We start from the raw sequence: 16233 nt of genomic DNA, 5'->3' as shown, positions 1-16233 counted from the left end.
TGTGCTAGAACACTGGCATGGGGGTTTTGCCCAATTGTATAAATTACATATGGAGATTGGACATCTGTATAAATAACTTCTGCTGTACCCTTCATAAAACAACATTGCACAAACAAATCTGTGGATTGGCATGATGACAGCATTAATTTGGGGTGGGGACCCATAGCAAGTCAGTTAATGAAAACATGTGATGTTTAGCAAGCTATAGCCACCACCAGCCCTCTAAATCCTTGAAACACAGCAGGAGGAAACAAGTCCAAGGGTGCTATGCATTCCATTGCCTTTGAAAGCTAACTGCCATAGTAACAGATTAAAGAACTATACTTTTCCCCCTGCTCAGTTTGAAGACTACTTTAGATGTTACATTTTCAACTTGGAGTTCTTTCCTCACCAATCATGATGCAAACAAATTTCACAGACAAAAGCTATGTTTTGAACATGTGAGTCACAGTCAAAGTGTAGCACATGAAGTGGCTTTCAGGATGGACTTCGATGGTGCAGAACCCAAATGGCTGCCACCAAAACCAGCAATCCCACATCTCCACCTATCTCCCCATGCCTACTGTTATATGAAATGTGATGTCACTACATTGCACGTTTCTCCGGCCCCACTCAACTTGGCGGCTGCTTGCCAGAGAAGAGAAACGTGCAACAATGTCACATCACATAGTTTGTAACAACAGGTATTACAGAGGGAGAGCAGAGGAGGAAATGAGGAGCTGCCACTTTACATAGTAGCCACCGGTGCTCTGTAATGTCTAATTTGGGTTTTAGTTAATCAAATACTAGCTCAGTTTCACAAATCCCATTTCATCAACTTCTCTATGTTCCTAACATCCATGAAAACCTCTAGAGCGCTCTTTCCTCTCTCTTCACTCTTTCTTTGTCAAATGAAATGATTTAGATCACACATATAAAGGGCAACATTTCCTGCACTGATGCTTTAATTTCTATGGTTCCATGGGCTGTATTCCTGCTCATTGATAAAGTGATGCATCATGAAAAAACACACAAACTACAACTACAAATACAACTATAACATAGAGGGTTGAAGGCTTTAGTTAGTAAGAAAATTCATAATTCTCATTCAAAACCAGTGAAGAGACAGAATTCATTTTAGTGTAATTGGATACAGTAGATCCAAAAATTGTTTCATTAAGTGGGACAATAATTTTTTCTGGTCTATTTGGAAATTCTGCATACACTGCAGATACGTATCAGTGTTTAATGGGTCAAGGCAAGATTGTTTACTTGTAAAGTCATGAGAAAGAAAACAGCAGACTCAAGACAAGTATCCTAAGAAGAACCAACAGCTGCTTTAAAAGTTCCATAGATCATTTCTGTTCTGACCTGCTATAGACCTTGGAAACAAACTTTAAAAAAAAAAAAATTTCCAGCATAGCCATTTGTATCACTTAAGAATCAAGGAACATTAAATGTTGAAATTATCGCAGTCGCAAACATCTGTACAAATTATCACTGTGCTGAATTTTCATGAGATTTATTTTTTGTTGCAAAAGTTGCTATTTAAAGAATATGAAAGTGTTCTAGAGAAAACTCTGGTTTTACCTAAACATGCAAGGGGAATAAAGTCAGTTTTATGTGCTCCATCCAATAATGGCTGAATCTCAAGGTGAAAAATGACCAACTCTTTCTAATTTTTAGCCAGTTACTCTGTCCCTATGCTGTGCATCAATCTGATGAGTTTCAGCAAGTAGCTCCCTTAGAAAAATATGCTGATAATATTAGCAAGTGATAGTTTGGACAAAAAACATTAGAGATGTGCATACTGATTCAGGTACAAATTGATTTGGAGACAAATTGATTTGGAGACAAAACAAATCACCCCTGTGGTCCATTGGCTAGATTCGGGTACAAATCGAATTGTGTCTGATTTGATTCAAATCGATTCAAGATTCTGATCCCTCCTATTAATTCCCTCAAATTTCTGGTTTTCAATTTTTTAAAAAAGCTAAGCTCTAGCCCTTGTAGAAGTGGAGTTATGGAGCAAAATGTGCGGTCACTATTTTTCAAGTGTTTGGATTCTTTGGTGTATAATAACTTTTCCTCAATGAATCCCTATGAGGATTCATTACACACCTTCATTTTTCTTTTCATTTTGACTGTCTTTTCAACAGTGCCAACTGTCAACTGCCATGTGCCAACTACACCCCACTCCCACCCGCAAGGCAGTGGGGTATTACTCAGTTTATGTTCTAGGAATTTTTTCAAGTGTTTAGACTCTTTGGTGTCTAATAACCTTTTCTTATAGTGAATCCCTATGAGGATTCATTACACACCAAACAGTCTAAACACCTCAAAAATTCCTAAAATATAAACTGAGTACTCAGTGGCTTGTGTGTTGAAGGGTAGTTGGAACATGAGATGTCACGAATTCCCCACCCCCACCTGCAAAGCAGTGGGGTCAAAATGAAAAGAAAAAATGAATGTGTGTAATGAAGACACCAAATAAACTAAGGACTTCAAAAATACCTTTAAAAAGTAAAGTGTGTGTGTGGGGGGGGGGAGTAGTTGACACGTGGCATCTGACAGTTGGCACTGTCCAATGATAGTCAAAATGAACAGAAGAAATGAAGGTGTGCAATGAATCCTCGAAGGGAATCATTATGAGGAAAAGTTATTATACACCAAAGAATCCAAACACTTGAAAAATAATGACTGCATATTTTGGTCCATAACTCCACTTCTACAAGGGCTAGAGCTTAGATTTTTTAAAAAATGAAAGCTGGGGATTCGTTTTAGGGTTAGAGTATAGCAACTTTGAATCCACATTACTTCCTATGATGCAAATGTTCAAAATCTGTAAAAACAAAAAAAATCATTAAAAATCATCCAAGTGTCCCACTGCCTTGAAATTTGGTTAGTAGGTGGCACCCATGGGGACCTACTCACCACCCAAATTTTGTGCTCCTAGGACCTTACTAAGTGGTCCAAATCCAAATCCAAATTGAATCAAAGCAAATACAAATCAAATATGGGGTGATTTGGAGGGGGTAGATTTGGACACAAAACAAATCAGGGGTGATTTGTTTGGGGCACAAATCAAATCAAAAAGATTGATTTGTGCACATCCCTAGATAACATACATTTTTGAGCTGAAAAAAAATATACTGTTGTAATAAGATTTCAAGATTTTCTTGGAAATGTGTGATATTGATGATGAAAACAGTTATAAACTGTTTGGTGATTGCAAAACAAAATTCATTGAGGCAATTTATCTTAGATTGAAAGCATTACTTGAATTACAACTTGTTTCCATGCCCAAAATATTTCACATGAAGTGCTTAAGTTTTTAAACCTATTTAGTCTTCTGTAGTTAGATTTTGTTTAAATCGTATTTGTTTTGTGTTCAAGCATACAGATTCACTCTCTCATTCAATAAGCCTGTTCACATTACTATTTGGGGGAAAATTGAAAGGTTAGAGAGCTCCTACTCCAGTAGCAGCAGACAACCCTCTGTGTGGGTCAACAAACTCAGGAAACACATGATTAAGCCAAGCAAGGTGTCAGTTGCTGAAATTGGAAGCACAGAGTCCTCCAAAGGCCTTGCAGGCCTTCCTAGCATAGTATGCACTGCCAGTAGACTGGAAAGCCTCATTACATCAGCAGCACCCCTCTGATTGGCCATGAAGGAGCAGAAGGCAGGCCCAGCCCTGCTGAAGCTGCTGCAGCTACAGGATCATAGGTTGTGCTTTGCAGACCGGCACGTCCATGATCGGCAGCCCCTATAGCCACCAATCTCTATCATTTACAGGCCTGCTGCATCCCAGTAGCTGAGCAAAAGAGGTAAGTGGAACCACACGATCAGAAAAGCAAGGTAGGAGAGTTCTCCTCTTCTCCTACCTTGGTTAAGAGCAGGGTACAAAAGCTTTGAGCAACCTGGGTTGGAGGGGTTTTCATGGGTTTTCACAAACATGAAAACCAAATTCCTTCTACCCTAATTTTGATGACTATATGCAGGCCTGTCTCCTTCCCTCCAAAGTAAACCACTTCTGACAATACTATGAAGTAGAAACACACTCTCTGGTTTATGGAATCTGTATAGTATTTTCATTGAATGCCTGGAGTGGGAAGAAGGATCCTGTCTGCTATTAATGTGTACACAGAGCTCTAGCCTTCAGTTGAATGCATGGAAGTCAAAGACAGAACCTGGTTTTATCCAGTTCCCTCCTCCATACATTCACTGAAAGTGTGATCTTTGTGTAAAGAGGGCCTTGTCTCCACATAATGCAATTTGATTTCTCACCTATAAGCACCCAATATTAGATGGCATCCCATATTTGATAGTCAAACTGAAGCTTCATCCAGTCCCCCCATCATTCTACTCCATCATGGTAACTGCAGGTTCTTGGTATAGAATTTTGTTCTACAAATGTAGAAAAAAGTGAGTACACTGTCATGTGAAAAGATTATATGTGTACAATTTTTACCCATGTCTCCATTATGCTTTGAATTCATAAATGTTGGTATAGCCCTTCCATTTCCCAATAAACTCTGTATGTACATGTGTTAGAGACCTAGATTTTGCACTAAAACCTTAAATTCTTCAACCCAGAAAGTCAAACTGGGAAAAGGTTAATTATACATATTTTTATAAAACAATGCTTTGCATTTATACAGCATTTTGCAGTGGTCATCATTGTTTCAAATACATAATTTTAGTAATGGTGGTATTGGAAGGACGTTTTGGGAAGGTGCCCTTTGATCAAAGATTATGCCCCTGCCAGAACGGTGGAGACTATGGAACATCTGATGCCGAAATGTAGATTTTATACTGAATTAAGGGGAAAGCTTCTCTCCCCTCTATTAATTCATTACAATTCTAATTGCCCTTCTGATGAGGACAAGGTCCTTTTTCTGCTTACTGCTAAGTCAGAGTATGTTTACAGGAGGGTAGCAAAAAATTTTTTCATGGCAAGCAAGATTAGGTTTAGAGTGATTGAGACAAGAGATGCCGGGCTGTGCATTTCAGATTAACCAGTTTAATTTCATTTTATCATCATCAATGAAATTAGTCATGTATATGGTATTTGAAGGTATTAATGTTTTATGTATTTTATTTATTTTATTGTTGTTGTTGTTTCTTTTTCGTGTATTTATGCTGGCCTTGGGCCAAAATAAACAAATACATACATACATACATACATAATTTCAGTAGTCTTTTCAACAATCTGGCAGGGTAGATCAGTATTATTATTCCTAGGATTATTATTCCCCTACTGTGAGAAGTATTGACAGATAATAGCTTGCCTACTGAGTTTATAGCAAAGGCAATATCTGAACCGGCTCATTCTCTTAGTCACTACTCTGTGGTGGTTCCCATTCCTATTACATTTGCAACCTTTTTTCACTCAGCCATAAAGGATATGCATTCTTCTCTGTCCAGTTTTCTCACCATATTTTGGAGGAGAGACAATTATGTCATAAATAGTGGGCAGGATCCAGACTGAATAAATCACAACCAATCACTATTGAAATAAATGAGAAAAGTTAGTAATGACTAACTGAAGCCCCGTTATTTTTTTTATTTTTTACAACTTAGTTATGATTAACTTAGAATGGATCATGCCCATTGGGAATAATACGTGTGAACAAAGAGTGAGATTGGAACTACAGGATAAGGGGACAGTCTAGACCTCAGTCTCTGTGAAGAGCTTCTTGGAAGCCCATACATCTTGCCCTGGACCCAAATCGCCCACGACAGTATTTAGCTGCTTTAACCATGAAAGTTGGAAACTCAGGACATCAAGCAGCTTAAGTTAAATACTTTACATGAATGAATTTCATTGGCAGAGATGTCAATATTACGGGCACTAGGACCCGTGAAAGGGCCTTTTCGGTTGCTGCCCCACTTCTCTGGAACTCCCTTCCCCTTCAGATTCATTTAGCCCTTTCCTTACTGATTTTTAAATTTTATTGAAGACTTTTCTTTTTCACCAGGCTTTTGCCCTGTAGTTTACCTATTTGGTTTTTTTCCTTTTATGTTAGTTACTTTAGTTTTTAATTTAGAATGTAATTTTAATGTTGTCTTGCTTTGCATGTTCTTGTACACCACCCAGAGTCTTCGGAGTGGGCAGTGTATTAAATGTTTCTAATAAATAAATAATAAATAAATATGTGCTCCATTTTCTTATTGAATAGGCTTTAAAGTGCTCTTTGGATAGATTGTGTTGTTTGCTTTTTTAAAAAAATGAAAATTCAGATTTTCAGCATGCTGCAGAAGCTACCTGTATTTCATAGCATCTGACATTCCATAGCATTCTAGTTCCATATGGCTTTAGCCAGTGAATGTGACCATTTGAGAAACAGGGAGAAGCAGGCAGCAGGAAGCTGTATGCTTCTCGGTGAGTTCAGTTCTAAGATTTCCTGTAGTGACTGCCCCTGGTTTATTATGCTCTCCTTCGCAGTCCACAATGAGTTAACTAAAGAAAATGAACATCAGCAGCCTCTCGAAACACAGGAGTAAGACACATCTGCTTTTTATTTTCTAAGTCCGAGAGTTTCTGCACACTGTAGATTAAATGTCTGCATTCTTTCTAAACAGAAAGAAGCTCCCCTGGGCTGGTTCAAACAATACATTTTTTTCACCAGATGAGCATTCCTCACCTACCCCAAGTATGCATTCATGTGGAGAAATGTAATGTGTGAACCGGCAGATCATGGATACAGTCAGCATTGATTCTTGTGACTGAGAAGCTACTGCAATCACAAGAATTTCTGCCAATTACATCAGTGACCTGATTTACACTTTACATTCTTCATAGAAGTGCTATCTGAGAACGATGCTTGCTTCTCGCTTGGGGAAAAATGTAATGTGTGAACAAGCCAGTAACTTACACAATGAATATGGAGTCATCTTTACTTCCCAATCCCTGACCAACATCTCCACTTGGCACACCTGCCATGGGATGCTGCTCATATCAGCAAATCTCTCTGCCTGTTCCCACCTAACATTTAGGAAATCTTATTGCATGCCTTTGTGTTGTCACATCATTTGCTGCTTCAGGCAGGGTGGGGAAACTCACAGCAAGATGGTGCCACCTGCTCCACAGTTCTCAAACAGCCATATAGTGACATGAAACATCTAATCTGAGTTGGAGGATTTAGAGTGAGGCATCATCATATACATCATCTATCATCATATATATGATATATATACACATATATATTATCATATATACATCATATATCACCATATACATTCTTGGTCCAATTCAAGGTGCTGGTTCTCACCTACAAAACCCTTATGGACTTAGCACTTGTATATCTCCAGGATCGACTCTCTCAGCCAGTTGTGTTCTGTCCTGTGAGGTCTTCTCAGCTGTCCCTCCTTAGTGTCCTGGGCCCTGGTGCCTGGGCTCATAGGAGGGCCTTCTCTGTGGCCGCCCCTCTTCTTTGGAACACTCTCCCCGCCCCCCAGATTCATTCAGCCCCCTCCCTGGCTGCTTTTAAGGCCCTTCTTAAGACACACCTGTTTCGCAAGGTGTTTGCCCTTTAATAATTTTTTAAATTGATTTTTGTTGCTATTTCTGTTGTTCACTGCATAGAGTCTTTGGAGGCGGCGGTATAGAATATGTTCAATAAACAAACAAACAAACATACATACATACATACATGACTATCTTGCCATGTACTGACTGAAAAATTGGTCTGCCTTGGACTTGAACAGCTGCATGAAGAAGTCCTATTGTTCTACAAGACCAGCATTACAATCCTTGGGGTGGGTGGGAACAAAAAAATGCTTTGGAGTTAAAAGGTTTACCCTGGCTTTTATTGTTTTGGGGTGTGTGCATTCTTTCAGTGCCATTTGGGAACAATAGTACAGGTAGTATAGTATAGCTGGGCAAATAGAGAAAGTACTAGCAGAGGAACCATTAGACAAGGACTTGGGGGCCCAGGTCCATGTACCCACTTTCTTAGAGGGCCCCATGGTTTTCCCCAAGGAAAAAGAGGGCTCCTTTTATATCTCTGGAATGGCTTGGCCTAGAGTTCTGAAATTTGACGCAGCTGTAGAACAGGTTAGCAGGATTATGTGTATTGATTTTGAAGCGGATTGGTCAATTGTTGATATTTAATTATTTAAAACTCCTCCCCTACCCCCCACAAAAAGGTCCTATAAGTAGCTTATTTCATGGCAGAAAATTACAAAAACTTCTGGAACTGAAGCTTCTCCTTGGACCATCATTCTACCCCCATGTGGAAGAATCCACCCATTCCTTAAAAAGAGTAGACATCATCTCCTTTTTCACCTTCTTTTATACTTCCATAATTGCTTGGCCTAGAGTTATGAAATTGGACACAGATGTAGGACAGCTAGCAGGACACTGTGTATTGGTCTTGAGGTGGATTGTTTAGTCTGTTGGGTTTTTTAAAAAAAATAAAAATAAATTTAAAAATTTAAAAAATGATTTAAAAAAAACTTCAAAAAAGGTTTATATATAGTTTATAATATATAGTTTTATAGCCACCTATACGTGGCTTGTTTCATTGAGTAAAATTCAAAGACTTCTGGAACGGAAGCCCCCCCCACCCCCACCCACACACACACACCTTGGACCATCATTTGACCCTTATTGGAAGGATTCTACTGCAGTAAAACTGCCAGAAAGAGTTATCTCTATCCATATAATACTTCACACCTAGGGGTGTGGAACTAACTGTTACATCTGAATAAACAAACAACTTTTTAAAAACAAATGTACTATGCTTAAGTTGGTGTGTGATCCAACATCTGTGTGAGAACTGAGAAGCAAGGGGAATGTGTGGTGGTTTAAATTTTTTTCCTTATGAATGCACAAAACCAACAAAGTTGGTATTGTGTTTGAACTGTGGCGCAAGGGACATGGGTTATGTCCCAGTTAATTTGTGAATGGTCAAGAAGTTGTGTGAATCCATTGGGTCTTGTGTAGTATTTGTTTGTTTGTTTGTTTTTGCAAACGCACTTTGGCCCAGATCTGTGGGTTTGTGGTGAATGATCAAGAAGATATTTGGATTCCTTGCCGGTTGTGTAGACACACACACACACACACACACACACACACACACACACACACACACGTACTCTGGCCCAGACCTGTGGGCTTGTGGGGAAATATGTATTTGTATATATATGGAGAGGATACTTATTTTGTGGGGAGAGGGAGATGCATACGCTCATTAGGTCCAGGGTCCAAAATTACCTAGCTGTTCCCCTGAGTACTAGGAAAGACTACACCTTCCAGCACTCTATGAACCTATTCACATGCGCAGGCAAAACTGGGCTAAGGAAGCCCAGCCCGGTTTTGCCTGCATGTGTGCACCGCCGGGATCCGGCAGCACCTCAGCGCCAAATCTGACTAGGAGGCCACCCTCTAAAATGAGTTTAGGAGAGCGAGCGCTCTCCTAAGCCCATTTCTGCGATCATCTGCCAGCCATGCCTGCTTGCAACCATGGCTGGCAGATGGTGGGGATCCTAGCCAGCTCCGGTGAGGGGAGGGGGATCCCCATAATGCACCATGCACTCACACAATGCATTATGGGTGCTCGGGGGGGGGGACGACTCATCCCAGCACCTCAACCCCTCCCCCAAGCTACTGGCAGCAGCCGGTAATCATCTGGGCAGGCACTCCACCCGCCCAAGAGGGAGCCCTAGATTGTCTGTGGGGAGGTAAGCTTTTTAAGGCTCCCCACTAACCCTCTTGCCCTTTCTCACTGCTCGTGAGAAAGGGCTCCATGAGTGCCTTCCCAAATGGAACCGCAGCTCAATAGGGCCCCATTTCGCTTCAAGGATCCATACTGGCACATGGGCAAAGTTCAGCACTGGGGACACACAAGCCTAGTAAACAATCAGTCAGGGAGCCACACTTAGGGTCAGTTGGAGCTGGCACTGGCTCCTGGGCCTTGCAATGAAAAACACTGAGCTGAGTCCTGTCCCCCAAGGTGGCTGGCTGTTCAGCAGCAGAGGTTGAGACTGTTATCTATTAAGGGTATTTAGATACTACGACAAACATTTATATACTGCTTTTCAACAAAGTTCTTAAAGCAGTTTACGCAGAAATAATTGAGTGAGAGAGTAAATAAATAAAGATGCTTCCCTGTCCCCAAAGAGCTCATAATCTAAAAAGAAACATAAGGTAGACAATAACAGTCACAGGGGGAATGCTGTAATAGGGCTGGATAGGGACATCTGCAGGATACAGAAAACCATCTGTAGTTTTCTATACACCAATGGGAATGCTTTTAGATGTAATATCACGCCATCATCTGGGGTGGGATCAACAGTGTAGCATTCTGCAAGCACAGATTGATGGTGCCAGCATAATGCTGTATTCTGTCAGTGCAAGGGGAATTAGTATGGTTCCTGACCTCATCCAGCTATGATCACTTGGTCAGGCACACGTCACCAAGATGAAACTAGAATCTCCTCTCTTGATTTCTAAGGGATTCTTGTTCAATACCAAAAAAAAAAAAAATCAGTTCAGTAAAAGATCATACTTACATGAGAGGAAGTATTTTTAATACACTGATAATTGCTTCAACGATCTACAAAATTAATGGCTAAAATAAGGACTTTTATGGATATTATATTTCAAATATTATTGACCTGTAACAGAATATCTTTTGTTAGTAATTACCAGATTTATGAACTGCTGTGGAATAAAATAGACACACCCTGGGGAGCCTCTTTTAGTACCATAAATATCCTACAGATGCACATACACATTATTCATTCAAGTCAAATGTAAAAAAAAAAAAAATGACACAAGGGAACTTTATATTTCAGTTTTCAGTTTGACTCTCCATTTTCTTAATTAATGAGTTCTGGGCATCTGAAGGGCAGGGGAATGAAAGCATCGGCCGCAGAAGTGCACCATTGATTATCCGTGACTAGGGGTGATATTTCCCAAGGAAAGAGACATTTCTGTGTGTTGTTTTTTTAGTCATAGCTGTACTTTTATAAGTATCCCCAGATTTTCAAAGAAAACCCATTGCACTCTCCACATGAAAATTATTCCAGGGGATGGGGCCATAGCTCAGTGGCAGATCATCTGCTTTGCATGCAGAAGGTCCCAGGTTTGATCCCTGGCATCTCCAGGTAGCGCTGGAGGGGAAACTCACCCTGAATGAAACCTTGGAGAGCTGCTGCCAGTCTGAGCTCGATGGAACAATGGTCTGATTAAGTATAAGGCAGCTTCCTGTGTTCCTGTACAAGTCCCACTGAAATGAATGAGAGCTGTAAAGAAGCTTGATGGCAATATAGCTCCTATTCATCCCAGTGGGACTTTTGTTGGAGATGTTCCTAGCTGATTGCACCCCTACTTAACAAACACTACTGCACTGCTGAACCAAAAACTCTCATTAAAGAATTGTCGGCCTTTAGTTTTGGGTGGTGGGCTAAATTGGAGGGACAAAATGGGGGCAATTTTGAAGGAGAGTAAGCAGAAGACTGTTTGCCATAATACGCTGTGCCAAGTCATGCTAGATCTTCCACAGCTCCAACACAGCTCCTGAAAATTGTGAAGTGAAGCTGGCAGCTGTGATACCGGGAAATGCACCTGCTGAAGAAATGGACTAGAGTTCACAAATGCATGCAAAGTATGTTAAACCTTGAGCTTTCCCAGACAGCACGCTTTACCACGGGATTAAACGGGGTGAAGTACTGCGAGTTATGGATATCTCAAATTCCCTTTAAAAATGATGTGAACATTGGGATTTTTTTTACCCCAGACGTAAATCGGGCTAAGCACCAATGAGCACTGAAAAACTCAAATAATGTTCTCCAATAGCTTGCGGGGACTTCAGCGTAAAGCTAGACAATATGTAAATGCACACCTGCCCTTCCATGGTTAATCAAAGTAAAATTACCACCTGGGAATGCTCCTGGAGATTGTTGGGACACTTAACAATGGATCAGTGATGGAAACAGAAGATTATGACAGAGAGTGATTGCCTTGTTTGCATCTATATATATAATTCTCCTGGGTGTGCCCAGGAGAAATGCGTCCCGGCAGCCCAGCTGATTGGCTGGGCTGCAGGGGGCGCCTGATTGGCTGGCAGCACACCCAGGAGAATTCGCTTGCTGGGCGGCTGCGGAGGCAAGGCGGCGGGCCCAGGGCCGCCGCGGCGGAGCCCAGCGAGGCGGTGGGCCCAGCAAGGTGGCGGCGGCCCCAGCCGTGAGGCGGGGCGAGGCGGCGGGCCCAGCGCGATGGCGGCGGGCCAGGTCGTGGTGGCGGGGCCCAGCGAGCGGCGGGCCCAGCGAGGCGGGGCAAGGCGGTGGGGCCCAGCGAGGCGGCGGGGCCGGGCCCAGCCGCGGAAGCGAGGCGGCGGGACTGGCCGGGCCGCGGAGACGAGGCGGCAGGACTGGCCGGGCTGGGCCCGGCCGCGGAGGCAAGCGGCGGGCCTGATGGCGGCACTCTGGGGCCGTTCAGACCCGCTGGCGGCGGCCGCCGCACTCTGCCCCACCGGAGACGGGGGGCGGGAGGAGAGAGAGAGGTAGCCTGGCCTGGCCGGGCCCGGCCGCGGAGGCGAGGTGGCGGCGGCCGCACGGGTCAGCTAGTAAATATGTAATCCTTCAGTCCTGAAACTGCAAAGTATAACAGAACAGTTCACGCTGAGATTACAAAGCCAATTTGAAACATTAACTTTAAAGCTATTTACATTTTCCATAATTGCTATGTTGATAATAAAGAGAAAAAAATGTCTAATAAAAATTTGAAGAGCTACTTAACAGAAAAATATATAATTTGACTGCAAAAGCAGAGATTTTACAATGGCAAATGACTTGGTTTTCCCCCCAGCCAATGCCATAACTACTAAGGACAATAGAACCTCCCCTGTTCTGCATTGAGCTTGACATGAACACTTTTAATATGTGATTTCTTATACTCGTCTAATTGGTGCCTCGAAAATTGTATTTTAAAGTCTGATCTTTTTTTTCATGAACTAAGAGCCTAATAAAATAATGAATAAATTGAGAAATAAATAGAACTCCCATCTACCAGCACTTCCAATGTTTCAGGCTCATCTCTGAGCTATTTGGATAAATAATGTTATACTGTATCAAAAACAGGGCAAGTGGGTTATGGATTTGAGGCAGCCTTGATTTTTTTATTTATGTAGGGAACAGCTGGATGGATTGAAGGCCCAAGAGAACACTGCAATCAGTGGATCTATTGTAGTAATATCAGTATTTAATAGATATATTACTGTGCACAACACAAATCCTAAGAAAATAGTGCCTTCTGTTTTTGACACCATATGAATACAATGATTGCAGATAATACCTGTAAGAGAGCTCAGGATTTCCTGGTCAAAGCTCAGAGGGAACAGCCCTTCAACCATGGTATTAATGAACTGGGGGGGGGGGCTGTGCAGCTGTTACAGAGATTACTTGGTGAAGGAGAAGGAAATGTACTGGAGGGTGTTTGGCCCCCTCAACTCTCCCCAGGAGCAGAATTAAAGAATCCAAATGTGGGGAAGAAAAGAATTCTTCCATAATTAGATGAAATCTACTTCAGCACATCCAGTGATTACAATTACATCCTTTTTTGGAAGCATGTGTAAAGGTGCCCTTGTGTGTGTGTGTGTGTGTGTTGTTGTTGTTTTGTGAACACTCAGAAGACTATCCAATTTTTCTGTATATTAAAACCATATTGGTCCAAATGTCATGCCTTGGTTGGTTATGGTGTTCAGAATCCAAGCGTATGAAAAGCTTCTGCTGAAAAGAAGACTTCCCTGTCACCCTCTCCTTGCTGTGAAGGAAACCCTATCTACCTTTAACAATATACTGGTAATTACTTCATTTGGAAAGAGAAATCGTTTTTCTTAATAACCTGTCCTGTCCAGGTCTTGATTGCTCCTCAGAAATGTGTAAGGAATGTTCATTGAAACTTTGCATTCCGTGCTGTAGAAAATAAACTTACTTCAGAGGTGAAAACACTGGCAAGTTTGGTGACAATTCATTTGTACAAGGATGAGAAGAATCTCTTGATTGTTGAGAACACTATAGTCTGTTGTGAGACACCTTGCTACTTGTGAGGCACTCACATATTGGTAATACTTGAAAATACTATTGGTTGTACTGTTGGTAGAAGTCCCTTTAATAGACAAGCAAACACACACACACAATTTAAGGTACAGATTGAGACACAGTAAGTCTGGAGAAGGAAGTGATGAACAGAAGACTCATTATTGTTACTCATAGCCTCATTCAAGCCTAACTCCTGATGAAAACAATAGACTTTAGGCCTGAGTAAAGAGAACATATTTGGTTCCCACTGGGATCTGAATTCAAAGCACCAGCACTTTCTGATTGGCAGAGATCCATATGGTGCATGTCAGGGCTGCTCAGTTTGCAGAGCTGTTCAGCAGAGACCATCCCGCTTCTGTGAGCTCTATAGCTCCTAGCACACCAGTGGGATGAAACAAATGCTGGGCACTCTCTGGCTGAAAAGGACCTTAACATTCCACACTAAGAAAACCCACATTAACTGCTCCAATTATTAATATATAAACTCCACAGATTTTCTAACTCTAAGCGTATAGACATGAAATATGAACTGCTTTATAGTGAGTCTGAGATGACTATTTATACTGAGATGACTCTTGGTCCATCTAATTCTGTATTGTTTGTGATAGATGACACGATGAGGAAAGTTACTCAAAGGAGTCCCATTAAAATTGAAAGGATAAGTTGGGCAATGCCTAACTTTCCTTTTAATTTCAGTGGTACTACTCTGAGTAATTTTCCTCATCACATCAGCCATTGACTGGCAGCAGTAGCTCTTCAAGGTGTCAGACAAGAGGCTTTCCCAGTCCTCCCAGGAGATGCCAGCGTCTGAACTGGGGCTCTTTTGAATACAAAATATATGCTATCTCTATTTATGTGTTCCTGTGATGCTGACATTTATATGAACACTGGATGCAAAGTAACCTGGTTTTTGTTTTTTCAGAATGACTGTTAAGAAACTATTGGATAAGCAATAGAATGCAGATCAAAAAGCATACCGGTAATAACTTCAGTCTCAAGATCAGTGTTCCTCACTGCAAGGCCCGGGAGCCAGTGGGGGCTTCCATTGACCCTAAGTGTGGCTACCTGACTAATTGATGATTAGGCCTTCAGCTGAAGCTGAATACTCCGCATAGCCCCCCTGCCACTGTGTGGAGACAACTGTTCCCAGTGCTGTACTTTGCCCGGTACCAGTGGGGCTCCTTTAAGGGAAACAAAGTCAAGCCCCAGCATCATTTGGAGCTCAACAGTTAGGCCTGTTGGGCCCCAGCATCATTTTGGAAGGTACTCGTGGAGTGCTGGAAAGATTAGTCCTTCCCAGCCCTTTCTCCATAGAGCTCTGTAGGAGAAGTGCTGAGAGGGATTACGCTTCCCAGTGCTCCATGAACACCTTCCAAGGTAGCAATAGCACTTACATTTATATACCGCTCTATAGCCGGAGCTCTCTAAGCGGTTTACAATGATTTAGCATATTGCCCCCAACATTCTGGGTACTCATTTTACCGACCTCGGAAGGATGGAAGGCTGAGTCAACCTTGAGCCCCTGGTCAGGATTGAACTTGCAACCTTCTGGTTACAGGGCGGCAGTTTTACCACTGCGCCACCAGGGGTAGCGCCACCAGTAGCACTGAGGTTTGCTTCATAGCACTCAGTTTCTCTTAATGCCCAGTGCTGGGGAAAGCATGGGGGTCAGCATGATAGGAAATGGCTCAAACATCGAAGGTTTTTTGCCAAAATGGTCACCACTTGAAAAAGAGTACGGATCATTGGTGTAAACTGTATGGTAACTTGTAGCTAAATACAAATCCATGTATTTGTAACTCAGAAATTGCCAACTCAGAAATTGCCAGATAATTCCACTGACAGACCCTATTGCACCAATTACCTCCCAAAGATCCTGCTCTGCTCCATCACCAGCTGCCAAACCTAATATCCTTTTAGGTGCCAATCCCAAAAGCAGGGATGATTCTGTTACAGTTGCCCACTGAAAGATTAATTGCTCAAGACTCCTACAATCATGGATCAAGCCCAGCCTAGCACAGCATCTCTTACATCCTTAATCTTTATTAATCAAATTGATCAATTAACTGAACACTCAAAGATGTCCGCCTATAATATTACTCTGCTCAAAAGTCTGCCAAACCTAAATACTGCAGTATATATCACCATTCATTTGCAAAGATTTAAAGTGGAGGGGAATTCTCCTTCCTAAGCTGAGACCAATT

General features: G+C 41.8%; 1 long non-coding RNA gene across 2 annotated transcripts in view; it reads right to left on the bottom strand.

Annotated features, from left to right (window-relative positions):
* The window catches only part of LOC128322042 (uncharacterized), a 151100-nt gene that overhangs the window by 81292 nt on the left and 53575 nt on the right, over window positions 1–16233 (bottom strand). The window lies entirely within an intron of this gene.

The sequence above is a fragment of the Hemicordylus capensis genome, chromosome 4, assembly GCF_027244095.1.
Source record: "Hemicordylus capensis ecotype Gifberg chromosome 4, rHemCap1.1.pri, whole genome shotgun sequence".
Taxonomy (NCBI): domain Eukaryota; kingdom Metazoa; phylum Chordata; class Lepidosauria; order Squamata; family Cordylidae; genus Hemicordylus; species Hemicordylus capensis.
Note: the sequence above shows the minus strand (reverse complement) of the source record. Positions and strands in the feature narration are given on the sequence as shown.